The sequence below is a fragment of the Mauremys reevesii genome, linkage group 14, assembly GCF_016161935.1.
Source record: "Mauremys reevesii isolate NIE-2019 linkage group 14, ASM1616193v1, whole genome shotgun sequence".
Taxonomy (NCBI): Eukaryota; Metazoa; Chordata; order Testudines; family Geoemydidae; genus Mauremys; species Mauremys reevesii.
The window spans coordinates 5,898,069-5,915,052 of NC_052636.1; the positions used below are offsets into that span (position 1 = coordinate 5,898,069).

Genomic DNA, 16,984 nt, shown 5'->3' on the forward strand with positions numbered 1-16,984 from the left:
GCTGTTCAGGAAGGCCTCCTCCTTCTCCTATTGGCCTGTCCCTGGGATAACTCCAACCCCCGCATGACAGAGGGTGCTGACAGCAGTGGAGAAAGCACCTTGGCGTCAGGCTGGAGAACCTAGAGGAGTGCGGCGTGTTGCCTTTTGGAGGCTTGTGGCTTGGCCTCCTCTGCCCTGGGAGGTTGGCCGGTGGAGGCCGGCTCTTCCTGCTGGCCTCCTCTGCGTGACTTGCCAAAGGAGGAAGTGAGGCAGGAATGGGGGAAAAGAGGAAAGTCGAGCTGAGGAAGGCAGGGCAGAAGCTAAGCGCCTCAATGTGGCTAAATGGGGTTAGTAGAGCGTCACCATTCGTTCTGCAAAGCCGGGGGAGGTGCGGTTGGCTGCTGGGAGGCAGAATCCTGTGCCTGCCTCTTGGCTTCCCAGGGATGGCTCCTTGCAGCCCAGGAGAAGCGAGGTTCTGGGGGGACGGAAAAGCAGCAATGGCGAGGCTGAGTGGGCTCCTTTCTGGCCGACATGGTGGGCTGTGGTGGGTCTGGGAGTTGCCTGTAAGCCGTAAGTGGACTTGGTGCAGTGAAAACCGCTGCTCCATTCTGGCTGACCTGGGGGCGCCATTGATGACATGGGAGTGGGGGCAGGGCGCTGGCTGTGAGCAAATGGGATCCAGGAAGCCCCAGCCTGCCCCTCCAGGGGCCGAGTCTTCTTCTTCTCTCCTGCCATGGGGAGCCCAGCCTTAAGCCTGCCCAGCACGTGCTGCAGCTCGAGCATTAAGCCTTCCTGTGTGGCCTGTGCTGGAGCTGACCCTGGACCCCTGTGGGGCACTGTTGGGGGAAATCCCGACTGCAAATAATTCTGGCCACAAGATCAACCCATTGGGTCAAATGGGGCAAGCTGGAGGCCTGGTGCCTTAGTCTGTGGGGCCAGCAGGTCAAGCCATTTTCCTGCATGTGGGGGAGGCAGCCGCTGTGGTTCCCCCTTCCTGCTCCCTGCGCTGCTGCACCCTAAAATCCCTGTCGGCCGGCAAGATGGGCTGGGAGCCTGGAAAGGGGAGGCAAAGGGGTGACCTGAGCCCCCTCGGCCCCTGCCCCTGCCCCTGCCCCAGGCAGCCCACAGAGACCTGATGCCTCCCCAAGCGACACACGGAGATGTGCCAGCAGCGCTAAGGCGGCTCCCTGCCCACTCTGCCCCCTCCTTCCCTGCCACACTGCTCCTGGAAGTGGCCGGCATATCCCTGCAGCCCTGAGTGCAAACGCCACAGCTGACCCGCCCCCGTATCCCACTGCCTAGGAGCCACTGCCGGAGGGGAGTGTGTGCCAGTCACTTTGGGAGCTGTGCTGCCCGAGGTAAGCACCTCCACCCCCGACCACCTCCTGCACCCCTACCCCTGCCCCAGCACAGAGGCTCCCTGTGTCTTGAACAAGCACTTTCAAGGATTGGCCAAGAACTTCTGCTCTGTTTCTGCGAAAGAGACACAAAAAAGGGAGCCCAACAGACAAGTTTAGTTCACAAGCACAAACTGGCAGGGCCAAGCCTGGATCTCTCAGTTACTCAGAAGGCTCTTCAGCCAGCTCTTCCCAAAGGCCAGTCTCTAGCGGCTTTTGTGACATGATGTACTTCAAAATAGCTCCCTGTAGCTCACATAGTCATCATTCCTATATGGCTGTGATATGTCCTACAAACCATTCCATGTAAGTTATCATATGAAAAGTCATGATCTGCTTAAATCGGTTATTCTGTCCAAATATGTATAGCATGAGGGTGTGTGAAGTTATGCATTTTGCTGTATGGTTGTTACTGAAATAGGCTAGAATTTTGCTAGTGACCCCTGCCAAGGAGGGTGTTCAACAGCCATGAATCAGCAGAGGAATTGTAATTAAGGGATTTCCAATTCAGTGACAGATGCCCAAACACAACACTGTGGGGACTGCTCAAGTCTATGACTCAGTTGCACAAGACCACACCAGGAGGATTCCCCAACCTAGTGACTCAGCAGAGCCCACCCAGTCACGTCTGGGCAAGTCTCTTCTAGACACTTGAACTAAGGATATAAAATCGGAGACTGTGGCATCATGTTTTTGCCTTTCTCCTCCCCCACCTATGCTGGAAGCAGCGGGAATCCTGAGAAAATGAAGGTCATCTGAGGACAGTAATCCAGGTTTTAGGGGAAATTCTATGTATTAAGGAGGGTAACATCCAGTAGGATGAGAAAATTGCTTGACCTAACTACTGCCTAGTGTAATAAGGTGTAAAGTTTAGATTTTGCTGTGGTCATACAATGCTTAGTGCTCTGCGTTCTGCCTCAAGAGCCATGGATGCAAGTTGAGTTACGATGACCTTTTCCTTGTCTCCACATTTCTTATGTGCCTCCTTCTGACACTTGTCAGAAAAAACAACTGGTTTCTTTTGCAAGCATTTGCATTGCAAGGCAGAGGCAGTCTTCTCTGTTTCCGCAAAAGATTCACCAAAAGGTGGGAAGAGCAGACACATTTGTTAAGGCGCTACTGGGAGCTGCATCCCTAACTCCACTTTACCTGGCAGGCGAGTCACCCAGCTTAGCCACGGTGCGACTCTCTGGGACTTTTCTCCCAACCGCTCCATTTTTCATCAATGACAATCAAAAGGAAGGTGACATGACATCTGTGTGTGAACATCTCCAGGGAATCACAAGGATGTGTGGTGCAGGCTCTCATGTTGCAGCAATTGCAGTTGAAGCAACTGCCATGCCAATGCCAGTCATAGCAGCGTTTTCATCAACTCCAGGTTTGTGATTTGATTGTTTCCAATGCTTCTCTCCAAAGAAGCCTTTTCCTTAGCAAACAATGACTTGGATACCAAGGGAGGCCTCTTCTGTTTCCTAGGAAGACACAGGAAAATGTGAGCAGAGGAGACAAAAGCCATACACCAAGGCACCACTGGGAGTTGAACCCTGGATCTCCTGTTTACTAGACAGGTGCTTTAGCCAGCTAAGCCATGGTGCCTGCCTGAAGAAAGTATTTGCAACTGTTTCATTTGATGGTTCAAGTCAACACCCGCAAATTCTAAAGTACAGACATTCCCCATTTCCCTCAAGACTTGCAGACCTTCAGGTGTCTGGCTCTCTGTGCACAGAAAGCCACAGCTGAGTAGACAGAGGGCTTCTAACATGTGCCTCTCCCACCAGTCACTGTGATCAGATAATGGTTAGTGATCTGTGTTTCAGTCGCAGCAACCTCGGTTCAGTTCTGAGTCATGGTAACCTTTCCTTCAGCTCCAGACTTCTCATTTGCCACTTTCCATGTGTGGTGGGCTGTCTGCCCCAAACAAGCAGGAGAAAGATTAAGGCAGCCTTGAAGAGGCTGTGCAGAACCCAGCCTATCAAGAAAGGGCTTATTGGGAGAGCCAATCAGGAGAAGGCTTGCTGGAGCAGCCCATATATAAAGAGCTGCTCAGCACAGCAAGAGTTAGTCACTCCTTGGAGTTTGAGGAGGGAGGATTGGCTGCTGTGAAGGAAGGAAGGAGCCGGGAGGGCACCATGATCAGAGCAGTGCTGGGGTAATGGGTGCATGAGTGACCTCCTGGCTGACTACTGCCAGACTAAGGCCCTGATACAAAGGTGGAGGAAGGTTCTAGGTCTGTTGGGAAATGGTCCAGGGAAACAGATGGCAGGGTTGGAGGTTCACACTTTTTGCCTCAGTAGCCACTGACACAGGTGGCTACACCCTGGACTGCAGCTGGCCACTGAGGCAAGTGTCTGGGTAGAGGACATCCCCCCCCCCCCCCAGCAGGGGGGAGAGAACTGAGTGGGGCACAGCCAGAGGGCTGTGTCCATAAGAGGACACTGAAGTCCTGAGAGCGACATGGGTCCTAATGATAGAACAGATGGTGGCCAGACGCTACTAGATGAAGGCGCACCGGTGAACCAGAGCTAATTGCTAGGATGGTCAGCAGGAGGTGCTGCAGTGAGGCATGCCCCATGGCACCAAGACTTAGCCGCAAGGAAGGCTCTCTCTGTCTTGAACAAGCACTTAGAAGGATTCTGCTGACAGATCTTTTCTTTTTCTGAAAAGAGATACAAAAAAAGGAGCCAACAGACACACTAGGTTCGGCAAGGAAGAACTGGCAGGCCAAGCCAGGCTCTCCTGGTTAGTAGGAAGGTTCTTCAGCCAGCTCTTCACAAAGATCACTATCTAGAGACCTTTTAATAGCCACTGCAGATGTTCACCACAAAAGAGATGCCAAAATGGAGTTCTCCACTGCCTGCAGCCATCACGCTACCAGGAGCACTGTGCACAGAGAGGCCCCTGCTGGTGGGAAAAGGCTTTGGTAGAGACTCTTCTGACACCACCCATTCTCATATAGTGTTTAGCGCTCTGTGTTGTGGCTTCAGCATCCACAGATGCCAGTTCAATTGGGGGACATTTTTCCTGTCTCCACATTTGTCTAATGGCTCCTTTCAACACTTGTCACCAAAAAGACCTGTTTCTTTTGCAAGCGATGTACAGCCAGGCAAAGGCAGTCTTCTCCATTTCCTCAAAAGATCACCAAGCTGTGGGGAGAGGAGACACATTCAGCCAAGCTGGATGCTGAATCTCCTCTTTATTCAGCAAGTGTCTGTGAAGGACATAAATCTACACCGTGTAGAGGTCAAGAATAGGACTTTATTACACACAGTGCTGGCGGAGTGGGCTTATTAGGCTCAGAGACACTGGTAATTAATTAATTACAATAGAATATATAGATTTTCCACGGGCGGGGGAAAGTGAGAGGCTAGGCAGTTCCACACCCCGGGACAGGTTTTGCAAGACAGGATAAGCACATTAGCCAATGATTAACAGATTAGATAATGTCTCCACCCATGGTCTCAAGTTAGCAAGTTAACATTTCATTAATACTTTGATAAAATGTTATTAGTATAAAATATATATGTTGAATTCTGATTTGGGATCCATAGGAAGGAGCAACTCCTTTGATTGTCCAACAGGTACATTCCTAGGGGTTACAGAAAAGAAACAGTTAAAGTATATGGCAATAAAGATTGTTTTCTGTGTGTCTTAAGGCAGGCATTGGTCCCTTGGAAGGGAGGTGGAAGGATGCCATATCTTATACTGACATGTGCCAACTTTTCATAAACTCGAGGTTGGATCTGTGGGAAGAACGTCTCCCTACAGAAGAAACAAACACAATAGGAATAGGGATTCTTTGTTCAATCTGCAACTCTGAATAAGACACAATTCTTTAGTTCTTAGCTCCAACACCTGGCAATTTGCTGACCAGGCCTATCTTAGCAAGCAAGGCTTTCTGTTTACCCAGCTTTCTCTTAGCTGATCACTATTTGCTAGGCCTCTGGTCCCTTGACCATACTCTGGACTTTGGGTCTGGAAAAGAGCTGGCACAATCCATAGATCAGGTTGTTATACAAAACGCACATGGATTTTAACCCTTCACATACAGTAATGGCAAAGTTCTTGGTTCAGGCTTGTAGCGGTGATGGAATAAACTGCAGGTTCAAATCAAGTCTCTGGAGTACATCCTCCTCTGGGATGGGGCATTCAGTTCTTGGTGCAGAGCTTCAGTTTGTAGCAAAGTCCCTCCAGAGGTATGAAACAGGAATGAAGACAAGATGGAGACGAGGCATCAGCCTTTTCTAGTCTCTTGCCATGTGGTCTTTGCTTTCTTTGTCCCAAGGACACTCTATCCAGCACGTGGCACAGAAAACCTTAGAGTTCTGTCCATAGGCAGGTCCCTGCAGACCTTGCTGAGTCACAAGGTGTATCTGCCTTCGCTCAATGGGTCGATTGTATAGCTGATGGTCCTTAATGGGCCATCAAGCACGCTAGGCAGAACTGACACCAGCTTGTCTGGCTGGGGTGTTTCCCGGAAGGAGAGCGCAAATTTGAAATAGGGACAGCATAGATCCAATATTCATAACTTTAACTACGAAGATGATACACATCTAGAGATACCATCATTATAATAATTCAGTCAGAACCTCTCCATGGACCTCTTACACGACAACCTTTCTACAGTATTGGCTGCAAATATAGAACAGCGGTTGCAATGGTGATCTATACAGTTACAGATTATGTCAGTAACGTCACAGGAGGTGACACGGCCTCAGTGAGACTGATATTGGAATACTGCCTCCAGTTTTGGTGTCTTCATTTGAAAAAGATATTGTGAAATTGGAGCTGGGGCAGCAAAGAGCCACCAAATGTTCTGAGGGCTGGAGAAAAATGCCTTCTAGTGAGCTATTGAAAGAGCTCAACCTGATTAGCTTATCAAAGAAGATTGAAAGGTGACTTCATTGAAGCCTTGAAGTGCCTTAATGGAGAGAAACTATTGGCTATTAAAGGGCTCTTTAATCTAGCAGAGAAAGGCCTAACCAGACCCAATGGCTGGAAGGTGAAAAGAGACAAATTCACATTACAATTAAGGCACAAATATTCAACACCGAGGATAATTCACCACAAGAACAAGCTTCCAAGGAAAGTGGTGGATTTGCCATCTCCTGATGTCATTTCATCTAGACTAGATGCCTTTCTGGAATGTGTTTGCCCAAAAGTAGCTATTGTGTCATACAGGAGGCCTGAGATATGCAGGGGGTCAGATTAGATGCTCTAATGGTCTCTTCTGGCCATAAAGTCGACTAATTTCCGAAAAACTGAGTGTAGCATTGGGAGCAGCGTCTGATGTTTCCCTGTCTAGCCGGCTTGCTGCCTAGAACGAACGCTCCTTGAGTGGGGTGATCCACAGGGAGCAGTTCAAACCTCCAAAGTGCCTGGCCAGGGGCAGGACATTAGCCCAGCAAGGGAGGGGTGTGGCAGTGACATCACAAAGGCCTTTTGCAGGACCTCAGACTATTGGTCAAAGGTGGTGGGGAGGTGGTGACCTCACAGAGAGATGCTGACATCAGCCAGGCAGGAGAGGGGCGAGGGGCCAGGGAAACCTCAGAGACCCCTGTGGCTTTGCTCCAGCAAGTCTCCTTCTCCAGGTCTCTCTCTGAGGACTGAGAGAGTATTCGGGTTCACGGACGTGAGCGCCAGGAGGAACCTCTTTCGAGTTTTCTCCTTCCCTTTTAGTGATTTTACTAGAAAACAGCCGTCCCTGTTTAGAAGGTAAGAGCCTCCTGGAGGTTTGAAACCTGTTCAGTCTGATCCATCAGGTGACAGTTGAATTCTAGGCATGGAAAACAGGAGCTTAAGGAGGCAGAATTTTATTCCACACCTGGGATTTTGTCCCTTAGAATCACTGGGGACATTAGGGTTTGTCCTTTTTGTTTCACTTTTTCCTCCCTCCCTCTTTTCTCTTCGTCTCTTGCTTCTTTTGTCCTTTCTCCTGTTCCCCTCCCAACACAGGGAGGGAGGGGTGTGTGTGTTTGTTGTGGAGCTCTGCTCTGCAGCTCCCACTGTGGGAGGTCCACCCAAAAATGTGGGGCTGAACTAGTGCTCGGGCAGTGATCCCCACCAGTGACCTGGGCCATCCTTTGGGCTCTCTGGTGAGAACCCTCAGCCTCCCATCCTCAGTCTCTACCCTGATTGGCTGAGCAGGGGGTTATTGACAGGGAGGAGACTCAGGTCCTTGTTGTTCTCCTTTAAGACCAAGGAAATAAGTCAGAACCAGTTCTGTGTTAGATGAATTTTTCTGCTTCTCTGCATTAATGGTCTGCTGCCGCTGAGGGGAGCCTGAGCCCTTTAAATCCTGGCCCCCAGCCCAGCCGCCAGAGCTGTGGCCGGGATTCAAAGGACTCTGGGCTGCCCGCAGCCCTGGGGAGCTCTGAGCCCTTTCAATCCTGGCCCCAGCCCGGCTGCCGGAGCCCTGGCCGTGGGCAGTCCAGAGCCATTTCAATCCCCGCCGTGGAAGCCGGTGTGGTCCAGCACGGCATACTGGCTCTTGCCAGTACGCCGTACCAGACCAGACCGGCTTACTTTCACCTCTGAGTGGGTGGGGGGTGCTGCAATCCCCTGCTAGAAAGTAATGGTGGTGGGGGACTCTGTGAGCGGCTCAACATCCAACTCTGGTGGCAGATGCGGTGTGGGGGACTCCAGGTATTTCTAGGATCCACTATTTCCACCTGCCTGTAAAGTCCAGCCTTCCCCAGCACATTCACTGCAGTGCAATTGGGTCACTGTTTCCATGGCTGCACAGCAAAGAATCACTCCCAGTTTCCTTTTCATCTGCAGCAGGATTAGCCTGTGGCAGTAGTTAATGATGTGGATCTTGTAATTTGTTATTCATTCCCCACCTTGACAATTCAGAGTCCCTTTCCTACTCAAATCCCCAGCACCTCAGTGACCCCTGATAGCAGGGGTTGGGTTTTCCCTGTGGCCCTGAGATTTTCAGGGTTCTTTTCCCCTCCACCTGGAGTGAACTCAGCTTTTCCCCATCCCAGACAATCCATGAAATAACAACAGGGGCATAAAGAGAGGGGAGGGAACATCTCACGGCCAGGGCTGGATGTGCCCAGAGCCCCCTGCTTGTCCATTGTTTCCATGGAATTTGGCCTCCTGCTTTGCACAAGGGACAGAGAAAGATCTTGCTGTTCCTGTGTCTGTGCAAAGAAAATTGTGCTTCTGTATGAAAGAGAGGTGGGAAATGGGCCCATGGTGGGGCAATAGCCTCAGGATTAAGACCTAAGGACTCAGGCTGAGAACTGATTTAACTCCGCTCATCTGGGATTTAACAAATTCTCTTCCACGGAGACACTGGGAACTTGTGACATTGATCCAGACTCTGGGGGTTCAGGCTGCTTTAACTCTTGGTAAAAACATGAACTTGATTCCAAGAAGGGAGAGAGAAGCCCGAAGCTGACTTTAGTCCCAGGCTGGGGTCTCCTGGATGGGTGGAAACTTCCTTCCCTGCAACCAGGGGACAGCAGCTACTGGAGACATACCAGGGCTCGGAGGAAGGGGGATTGTTGCATGGACTTTATGCGCACAGGGCCCCACTAACTCTAAATCCTCCACTGTAGCAGGAACTTAGAAAGTCAGACCTTGGTCAACGGTAGGACTGGGGTTTGAAAAAGAAATTCTTTTTTCCTCCCCTTCATGAGAAAGAAAGGAAGAGCTGGCAGCTCAGGTGCAGAAAACCACTTTTTCCTCTGGCTGAGGAGCTGGCAATCAGGTACAGACGACTGGTGTCTCCTGAAGGGAGGGGGCACAATGTCAAGGTTCAGCCCCACCCCCCTTATGATCAACAGCCCCTCCCAGCTGTGAACAGTGCAGGGAGAGGAAGCAGCAAAGGCAGCCCCTCTCCACTCACCCCTCCAGCAGCTGCTGTGCAGGGAGGGAGCCTGGCAGCACCACATGATGTAGCAGGCCATAGCTAACCCAGGTGGGGCACAGGACCCACACACGCCCTCTGTGAGTGTTGCCTCTGAAATTAGGAAAACTGGTGAGTTCAAGGCACAGCTGCACACCCAGAAGAAAGCCCAGCACGACACGCCCAGGGTGAAGGGGGTGCTAAAGCCTGGTATCAAACCAGAAACCTTCAGATCTTCAAGATAATGCAATCCCAACTGAGCTACTTTGGCAATGACCAGGCCAACCAGGAAGGCTTAATACACGAGCCGCAGCACATGCTGGGAAGATTTAAATCTGGATGTCACAACGCAGGAGACAAGCAGTGGACTTGGCCCGGAGGCACAGGCTGGGTTTTCCTACATCCCAGTCACTCAAGCCAGCACCTGCCCCCTCGCAAGCTGTCACTGGCACCCCCAGTTCTGGCCCCTGCCTGTGCTCTCACCCCTGTCTGCGTCCCTTTGCCTGTAGCAGTGGCACCATTCCCAGCCGGGGACCATGGGGGACATGGAAAAAGGTAAGGGGGGACATGACCCTGAAGTGTGTTGGGACCACTGATCTCGGTGGTGGGACAAGGGGGTTAAATCTTGGCAGAGACCCCCAAAGGGCAGGTGTGGCTGCTTTCGAGCTGCCTGGGCCCAGACAATGGCCACAAATTCTGTCTCCTAGCAACCGATGGCCGGGGCGCACCTGCTGCAAGAGGCCAGCTGGCTGGGAGGAGTCGGAGAACAAAGAACGAGCTGGAGGCCAGGTGAGCAGGTTGCCAGGGAAACAGGACAAAGGACAGACGAGGGACAAAGGGCCTGGCTGAGTTGGGCTGTTGGGAGCAAGGAGTCTGCTGGGTTTGGGACTCCTCGGGAGAGCCCAGGCTCTGAGTTCGGGGTCTCCCCAAGATTGATGTTGCTGAATCTTCCTGCTTCCTGTGCGAACACAGAACTTTCCCAGGCTGGATCCCAGACCCCTAACGAACCTTCTGTTGTACAGCGCTGGCTGAGAGTCACTGGTGACTGTGGAAGTTGGGGGTGCAGGACTCCCCTTCGGGGGCGGGGGTGTAAGGCTTTCCCAGGTGTCCTATTCAGATGGACTCATGACTGGAAGGTCTTGGGGTGGAACAGGGATGCTGAAAGGTCCAAGGTTGGTCTGAGGAGATGCTGAAGCCAAGGAGGCTTCCCCCAGTGAGAGCATGTGGGAGGAAAGACTTGGACCTGCCAACTTTGGGAACCTGTGAATGTGAAGTGACCAAGTGGTGAGTTAACAATGATGCTGTTGCACAGGATTTGACTGGAACGAGAAAACAAAAAGTCCTTAAAGTGGAACTCTTGGGTGAATAGAATGAGCTGATTTGTATTCAACCTTGGAAGGCAATAGATTGTTACATCCGTCAGACCAGCCTGGTTTGGTTTGGTTGGTTCATGGGTTGGCTGCTTTCCCTGGTAAATTGCAGAGGATTCAGAGAAGAGCCACAGGAATGATTAAAGGCTTGAGCAGGGAGAGAAGTTTAAAAAAATCCTGCAGCTCTGACAGCCCAGGATAACCTCCCACTGCTGGCAATGGGAATTGAGCCTTTGTAACTAGCTGCTGGTACCTGAGGTCTCAGCTATGGATTAAACTGGTGGCAAACGCAGCTTCATCCAAAGCAGTGAAGGATGTAAGTCAGGCCTGCACAAATCGTAAAGTGGCGAGGGCCATATTACTCCAAAGAAAACAGCTGAGGGCCGAACCCCCCCAGCCCTGCTGACCCCCCCCAGCACCACCAAGGCCCCCCCAAAACACATCACCCCAGCACCGCCCAGCCCCCCTGAAATACTCCCTCCCCCAGCACCGCCTGCTCCACGGAAACAAACCCTCCTTCCCCAGCGCTGCCCCACCAAAACATTGAACCTTGCTAATATGTTATAGGGGGCCCCTAAGGTAGTATAATTAAGGTAAAAGAAAAATGTCTTTTTGCTAGAAGTAGAATAAGATTCCCCCTGGGGAATCAGTCGCCCTGTGGAGTGAATGAGGTGGGACTGAGGAAGGCAGCACCTCCAGCCAGCTGCAACCCTTGGAGAGGGGCTGGGAGCCAGACCAGATCAGTAGAACAGGTCAGCCACTGACTCATAGCCCGTCTCCTCACCCCACCCCAGCTCACCTCCTCACCCCCACCCTCCCGGCTCGCCTCTTCAGCCCCGCCACTGCCCGCCCACTCGCCTCCTCAGCTCCCCACCCTCCCAGCTCGCCGACTCAGCCCCCTCCCGCCTCACCTGCCCCTGACACTGCCCGCCCACTTGCCTCCTCAGCCCCCAAGCTCGCCTCCTCAGCCCCTGCCACTGCCCTCCGGCTCGCCTCCTCAGCCCCCACTGCCCACCCTCGCCTCCTCAGCTCCCCACCCTCTTGCCTCGCCGACTCAGCCCCCGCCACTGCCCGCCCACTTGCCTCCTCAGTCCCCACAACTGTCCCCACTCGCCTCCTCAGCCCCCTCCCCACCGGTTCACCTGCCCCCCCACCACTGCCCGCCCACTTGCCTCCTCAGCCTACCGGCTCGCCTCCTCAGCCCCTGCCACTGCCCACCCGCCTCTTCAGCCCCGCTCCCTCACCTGCCACGGGCCGCACAGTGATGTTGTACCAATATAATAAAAACCAGCAGGATCTTATTAAGAGGGATAAGGCAAAGATGCCACATTTATTGTAAATACCATAACAAAACAAAAGACAATGTTTTCCTACTTGTTTCCATTACTACTTATTCCTTATACACACACAGACACAGACACATACACACACACACATATTCATTCACACAATCATTCATTCAGGTTCTGTGTAGATGTTATAGTTACCAGCCTAGATGTTGCTCATGCCAAGTTACTGGCCAGGTATCTTGGTCATGAGGATGGAGCCGAGTCTGTGTCAGATGCATCTGATGCTCCTGGAGGCTGGCAGCAGAACCATAGACTCAAAGTCCTTATTCTTTAGAGTCCAGTTTTATAGGGATTTTTCCCTATGTTAGTTCATAGGAGTTGCTTCATTCTGCTGTTGCTAAATCAATCAGCAGATGGCTGGCTCCATGTTATTAGATGTTTTGTTTTTCCTTCCTTTGAGGTGTGGTGGGTGGATTCCAGTTTGCCCTCCGGGGGTCATCTGGTTGATCCCACTTGACACCTTCTTCAGCCGACACTGAATTCTTCAGGCTGGTGACTCCCTAACCATTCATTCATTGTTTAAACTAGGCATGCATTCACATACATTCTCTATCTTAATCACATCTATTTCACTGTCTCTTTACTTTTTGGGGTGTTACCAATTTATGTGAGACTCCCTGTCTTTTAACAATCAAAGATAAAGTGAGATGAAAACTTACAGAGGGTGGGGGTCTCTATTTATACACTATAACAGCTATTGTTTTGGCTTACTTAGAGTTAATTAATGTTTAGCAAGTTTTATACAAAGTATTTCTTTGAGCAGGCTTTACACAGACACAGCTGGTGGCTTGCAGGTTAGAGGCTAAATGCTGGGAATCACAAATTTACTTCTAACATAAACCTTAAGTTATAAAGTATTAATTAACAATAAATCAATAAATCATTTCTCATATAAACCATGTTTAATATAAACCTTCTTTAATATTCCTACAGTGAGCCCACCCGGGCCGCGTGTTGTGCAGGCCTGATGTAAGCGAAAGAGCAAAGCTGGCCATCCGGGGAGCTGCTGCAGTCCCGTAACCACAGCTGGCCGGGAGAAGAGGAAAAACTCCCTAAAGTGCTGGGAGCAGCCCCGAGAAAAGGAAGTTTGTCAGCGAGATCAGTAGCAATAAATGTGAAGTGAAGGAGTGCTTTCTCCTCTGTGCCGACAGGTTTCAATTGTGTTACTGTACTGTGAGATAAAGCTTTACAATATCCTGCTCTAATTTCAGGAGGGGTCTGTAACCATAATCTGTCTCTGTGGGAAGTGGGATATTCAAAATTCCCAAGGAATTTAAAGGGTGGGGTTCACGGTTGGTCACCTGAGGGCTGTGCAGTTCAAACCGCTGACCATAAAGGAGAGAGCAGGGATTGTGGGACATGTACCCGAGGCCAGTTGCAGCGCTGTAATCGAGCAGGGTGTCTACACTGGTACCGCGGCGCTGTAGCCCCGGCGCAGAAAGCTGTACGCCTCTTGTCAGGGTGGATTTTTACAGCGCTGCAACTGTGCAGTTTCTGTGCACTAAATGGCTTGGCAGTGTGCACACCTCAGGAGTTACACCGCAGAAATCTCTTTTACTGTACAGAAACCTGCCAGTGTAGACAAGGCCGTAGATGGCTTAACTAAGAACCTAAGACTGGTCATACTGGGTCAGACCAATGGTCCGTCTAGCCCAGTGTGCTGCCTGAGAGTGACCAGTGCCAGATGCGTCAGAGGGAATTAACAGAACAGGCTTGTTGACCTGCAAGATGAGGGTTTTTCACCATTGCCTTTAACTTCATTGTTGTTGATTCCTACTTATCCTATCTCACCACAACTCCCCCAGGGTCTCTGGGAAAATCAGGTGTGAACCACTCCTGTGATACAGGCATGTCCCAATCCAGCTGAATTGAGGCAGACTTTGGGCCAATGTCCGTTTGGAAAAGGCCCACTTAGGCCAGCAGGTTTCTCAAAGTATCTGTTGCTGTGAACAGCATGTAGTGTGGATGTGTGAACCCTAACATATTAAACATGAAAGAAACACAAGGCCAGCACTGAGGAGGTTTCCAGAGCCAGGCCTGAGGGTGAAACAGTTGTGCTCAAAAGGAAAAGCGGCCTCACCACCTATAAAAATAACTGGTTGCAAAAACAAAACAAAAATTAATTAATTAAATAAATAAAAATGAAAAATAAAAAAAACCAACCCAGAAAAGCTCCTATCAGACACCCATCACCACTTCAGATTTTGACATATCCTGCCTGATGTGACATCTTTGCTTTGCAAACAAAAGACCTGGGAAACTCTGTGGCTGTTACCTTCTAACTGGATAAAGGTTACATGTCTTGTCTCAAGTAATTTTTCTCCTAACAGAAGATTTATTTTAAAATATATCAAAATAAATTCCATTTGAAATACTAATAATAAAATTGTTACAGGGTCTCTAGTCCCATAAATGCTATTTCTCTCACCTATTCCCCCACTCTAATTCCTTAGCAAAACTAAGACACCAAAATCACAAACTCTGGACTCCGCATTCATGTATCCTGCAGTCTGAACTTGGAATCTGACACATTCCCCCATTGGCTACCATGATTTGCCCAGCATGGAAGTGCTTCTTGTCCAACAAGGCAGCCAGATTGGGACCCATAGGCATAGAATGGCTCTGAAGGAATCAGCTGTTTCTCTCTGTGCTTCATCTAACTTTGGAGCCAAATGGTAAAAGATGGTTGTTCCCAATTTAATAATGGCGTCCTTTACGAGTGTGCCAGTTAATTAGGGAGCAGTGTTCTAAAAATAGTTTACCTGGGCCACAGGTTACCACAGCTTCCATCTCTGGGGTGAAAATCAACCGCTAGTATCTGCAATTTCTACCCGAGTTCTTGTCAAATCTTTGACCTTACGTGGGGTAATTTCAGGGGCGGCTCTAGGCACCAGCTAAACAAGCTGGTGCCTAGGGCGGCAAAATGTAGGGGGTGGCATAAAGCCGAGGAGCAGCCCGTCCCCTGCAGCCGGGGCAGGGCCGCACTACCAGCTCCGCTTGGGGGAGAGGGATGGCCCCTTACCAGTAGAGCGGCCCCGCCTGGCTGCAGAGGACGGGCCGCTCCTCCTCCGCTTGTTCACACCCAGGTCCTAAACAGCGCTGCAGCCGCCTGGCTCCGCGGGGGGGGGGAGGGCTGAGCTCCGCCCCACTCAGAGCCACGTAGTCAGGGGCGGGGCTGCAGCTCGGGCCGGGCGGCTCCTCCCCTTACCACGCGGCTCTGAGCGGGGCAGAGCTCAGTCCCCCCCTGGAGCCACGCGGCTGCAGCGCTGGGCAGGGCCGCTCCTCGAGGCGCGCGGTGAGCCGGGGGTAAGCAGCCGGGGCCGGGGGGGTGGCTAAGGGGCAGGGAGTCCCGGGGACACTCAGGGGGCAGGGAGGGGGCACAGGTTCTGGTGGGGGGTCAGGGGCCAGGAAGGAAGGTTGGATTGGGGGTCTCAGGGAGGTGGTTGTCAGGCACCCCCCGACCCCATTACCCCCCAGGCCCAGCTCTGAGCCCCAGCTCCAAGCCCAGCCCCTCGGACCTGGGCACCCCCCCAAACCCATCCTCCCCACCCAGCCCTGACTCCCAGCTCCAAGCCCAGCCCCTCAGACCTGGGCACCGCCCCGGCCCCATCCCCCTCACAGCCCTGACCCCCAGCTCCGAGCCCAGCCCCTCTGAGCTGGGCACCCCCCCGGCCCCATCCCCCTCACAGCCCTGACCCCAGCTCCGAGCCCAGCCCCTCTGATCCGGACACCCCCTCACCCCATTCCCCACAGCCCTGACCCCAGCTCGAGCCCAGCCCCTCTGAGCTGGGCACCCCTCACCCCATTCCCCCCACAGCCCTTATACCCAGCTCCGAGCCCAGCCCCTCTGAGCCGGACACCCCCTCACCCCATTCCCCCCACAGCCCTGATACCCAGCTCCGAGCCCAGCCCCTCTGATCCGGACACCCCCCTGACCGCATTCCCCCCACAGCCCTTACCCGCAGCTCCGAGCCCAGCCCCTCTGATCCGGACACCCCATTCCCCACAACCCGGATCCCCAGCTCCGAGCCCAGACCCTCTGATCCGGACACCCCCCTCACCCCATTCCCCCCACAGCCCTTATACCCAGCTCCGAGCCCAGCCCCTCTGAGCTGGGCACCCCTCACCCCATTCCCACAGCCCTTATACCCAGCTCCGAGCCCAGCCCCTCTGAGCCGGACACCCCCTCACCCCATTCCCCACAGCCCTGATACCCAGCTCCGAGCCCAGCCCTCTGATCCGGACACCCCCTCACCCCATTCCCCACAGCCCTTACCCCCAGCTCCGAGCCCTGCCCCTCTGAGCCGGACACCCCCATTCCCCCCACAACCCGGATCCCCAGCTCCGAGCCCAGACCCTCTGATCCGGACACCCTCCTGACCCCATTCCCCCCACAGCCCTGACCCCAGCTCCGAGCCCAGCCCCTCTGATCCAGACACCCTCCTGACCCCATTCCCCCCACAGCCCTGACCCCCAGCTCCGAGCCCAGCACATCTGATCCAGACACCCCCTCAGCCCATTCCCCACAGCCCTGACCCCCAGCTCTGAGCCCAGCTGCTCTGAGGCGGGCACCCCCCGACACCATCTCCCTCACCCCAGACTCCCAGCTCTGAGCCCAGCCCCATTGAGCCGGGCACCCTCTGACCCCATCCCCCCCACCCCAGACCCCCAGCTCTGAGGCGAGCCCCTCTGAGCCAGACACTCCGACCCCATCTCCTCACAGTCCTGAGCCCAGCCCCTGTCAGCCGGGCACCCCCCAGAGCCCAGCTCCCCACCCAGCCCTGGGCAACAGCAGCACCACCTCCAGGCAGTGACAGCCCATTGGCACCAACCATCACCATCACCCAGCGACAGCCCATTATGTAATTGCAAATGTATACAGACCAGTAAAGGATTTAATGTTTTTAAATAATGTATTTGGTGTATTTTCAGCAAAGAATCCTGTGGCACCTTAGACTTGCATCCGAAGAAGTGGGTATTCACCCACGAAAGCTCATGCTGCAAAACCTCTGTTAGTCTATAAGGTGCCACAGG

At 52.6% G+C, this 16,984-nt stretch overlaps 1 non-coding gene and 2 pseudogenes across 1 annotated transcript; 1 reads left to right on the forward strand and 2 right to left on the reverse strand.

The window, feature by feature from the left end:
- The window catches only part of LOC120381421, a 429,094-nt pseudogene that overhangs the window by 50,139 nt on the left and 361,971 nt on the right, over positions 1–16,984 (reverse strand).
- The window catches only part of LOC120381451, a 45,982-nt pseudogene that overhangs the window by 8,743 nt on the left and 20,255 nt on the right, over positions 1–16,984 (forward strand).
- TRNAT-AGU lies at positions 2,899–2,972 on the reverse strand. Its single transcript has one exon. It is a non-coding gene; the product is annotated as a tRNA-Thr (tRNA).